Source organism: Chroicocephalus ridibundus, unplaced genomic scaffold (assembly GCF_963924245.1).
Source record: "Chroicocephalus ridibundus unplaced genomic scaffold, bChrRid1.1 SCAFFOLD_501, whole genome shotgun sequence".
Lineage (NCBI taxonomy): Eukaryota > Metazoa > Chordata > Aves > Charadriiformes > Laridae > Chroicocephalus > Chroicocephalus ridibundus.
This window is the reverse complement of record NW_026961631.1, coordinates 57,501-60,000: the sequence shown is the minus strand read 5'-3', so window position 1 is coordinate 60,000 and position 2,500 is coordinate 57,501. Positions and strand designations below refer to the sequence as shown.

The 2,500-nt window shown below is 79.0% G+C and overlaps 1 non-coding gene across 1 annotated transcript; it reads right to left on the bottom strand.

Annotated features, from left to right (window-relative positions):
- Positions 1 to 197: 197 nt before the first annotated feature.
- LOC134509513 (5.8S ribosomal RNA) lies at positions 198 to 350 on the bottom strand. Its single transcript, XR_010069353.1, has one exon. It is a non-coding gene; the product is annotated as a 5.8S ribosomal RNA (ribosomal RNA).
- Between the last annotated feature and the right edge of the window lie 2,150 nt (positions 351 to 2,500).

Here is a 2,500-nt window from a genome sequence, read left to right as displayed (position 1 = left end):
AGCCCCGGCCAACCACCGGCGAGACGAGCTCCGCAGAGCGGGCGCTCCGGGAGCGGGGAGCTTCGGAGCGCTCCCCGAGTCTGCACTTAGGGGGACGAAGGCCCTCGGGAGGGGCCTGCGAGGCACCCCAGCCGCGCCGCTCGTGCGGCCGTCGCCCGGCCAAGGGGCGGCGGCCGAGCCGGCGATTGATCGCAAAGCGACGCTCAGACAGGCGTAGCCCCGGGAGGAACCCGGGGCCGCAAGTGCGTTCGAAGTGTCGATGATCAATGTGTCCTGCAATTCACATTAATTCTCGCAGCTAGCTGCGTTCTTCATCGACGCACGAGCCGAGTGATCCACCGCTAAGAGTTGTCTCGTCTTTCGGCACCGCCCCGCGCGCGCGGGAGGGCCGGGAACGCTCGCCAGGAGCGGCCCCTCTCGGAGGACGGCCCAACCGCCTGCCCCGCCGGCCGGCCCCCCCTTCCTCCCCTCACATCCCCGCGCGGGGCGGGAGGGGAAAGAACGGCGGAGCAGCGGCGCGACGGGGGCGAGACGGAGGGGCCTCGCCTCGACTGACCGTACGAGCAACGCCCAAGGAGGGCCACAAAAAGGGAGGAAACGCCCCGAGCGGCGACGAGGGCCTGGGAGCCCGCGCTCCCCACCGGCCGCAGGCGACGGCAAGCGCCTCGCTCGCTTCGGGGGCGGCCCAGGCGCCCGGGCTCGGCCCGGCCTCCGCACGGAGGCGGCGGCGCGCCCGGCCGCTCCGCCTGTCCGCCTCGAGCGGGCGGCGCGGGGGGCCCCGACGGCTACCCCGCGCGCGCGCCTCCGCGCGCGCCGCTCCGCCGCGCTACGGGCAGCCTAACTCCTCCCCGGGGTCCCGCCCCGACGGCACCTCGGCGGCTCCGCGCCGCCGCGGGCGGACGCGGACGCGCCCCGAGCCGGCGACGCACGACGCCCGCGGCCCGCCGGACGGCGGCCCGCCGCGCTGCGGCCGCCCTGCACCGGCACCACCGCCGCCGCCGCCGCTTCCCGTCTCCTTCCGCGGGCACGCGCCGAGCGGAAGGCGGACGGCCGCCTGAGGCGGGGGCGGCTCCCGCTCTCCCCGTTTCCACGCGGAGACCGGGAGTGGGACGCCCCCGCTTGCCCCGACCGCCTGCACGGCTCGGCCGGGAAGGCGAAGACGGGGAGGCGAAGCGGCTTAGGCGGGGCCCGGGGCCGGGACGGCCCGGCGGCGGGGGGCTCCGTCCGGCAGACCGAGCGGCGACGCCGCCGCACGGGCAACGGGGTGGCGCCCTCGCCGGCGCTTAGCGGCGGGAGAACGCCGAGCGCTCGCCGGGACGGGGGAGGGAGGAGCGGCGCCGCAGCGCGACGCAGCCGCTGCGACGGAGGCGCGGCGTCCCTTCCCGCCCCCCCCCCGCGCACGGGCTGTGCGGGGGGAAGGGCGCAGGGCCGCCCGGCGGCGGGTCCCCCCCTTGCGGGGACCCGCCGCGAGCCCCGGCGGGGAGCCCGCGCTCCTCGCCGGGGTCGCCCGTTCCGAGGCGGGCAGGTCGGACACGGCCGACCGCTCGCGCCGCGGTCTCTCCGCCGAGACCGGGCCGCGGAGAGGGGGGGGCAGGGGTGCCCCTCCCCGGCACGGGCCGCCCGCGGGACGCGGTCGCAGGCGACGGCCGTCCGGGAGAGGCTCTCTCACCGCGAGAGAGAACTCCCGGCCGCCGCCGCCGAGCCGGCCGGCCCCCCGGGCGACGCCGAGCCGCCCGAGTCTTTAAACCCCCGCCCGGCCCCCGCGGCCCTTCGACCCCCGGAGACGCGCCGAGAGACGCGCCGAGGGAAGGGACCGCGAGAGCGCGGACGCTAGGTACCTGGCCCTGGGGCGAGGGAAACGAACTTTAGGCCCCGCGGGGGTGCCTCCCCCACTGCCACCTTCGGGGGAGCGTCCGCCCGCGGGGGCCGCGCCCGACGTCCGCCGCCACAACCACGTCCTCCGGCCCCGGGGCCCGGGGTTTCCCTCTGGCCCGGCGCTGCGCCCGGGAGGAGAGCCGTGGCTCGGGCCGCCCGCTGGGAGAGCGGGACGCCACGCGGCTTGCCGAGCCTCGCCCGCCGAGGGCGAGCGGCGGCGGAGCCCCCGTTCCCGGCTCCCCAGGCAGGAGAGGGACGGGGGGCGGGGGACGCCGCCGCGCCGCTCGCTCGGCGCGCCGTACCCGGAACGCCCGGAGCCCTCCGCGGGCTTACCCGGCAGCCCTACCGAACGTCCGTGCGAGAAGGGAACTGTGACATTCACACCGACACAGCCCCGGGCACGGGGTGCGGGGAGGGTCGGGGGAGACGCCTCCCCCGACCCCGAAGGACAGCTCCCGTCTCTCTCGCCGCTCGCACACGCGGCGCCGTCGTCGGCGCCGCCGCCGCCGCGCGCTCCCCGCTTCTTCTCGGGCGAGAACGGGCCGGCGGGAGGAGGCTGGGGACGCGCCGCCGCGCCCCGCGCCCGACAGCTCCGCTTCCCCCGCGCGCTGCCCGCCCGCGCGCA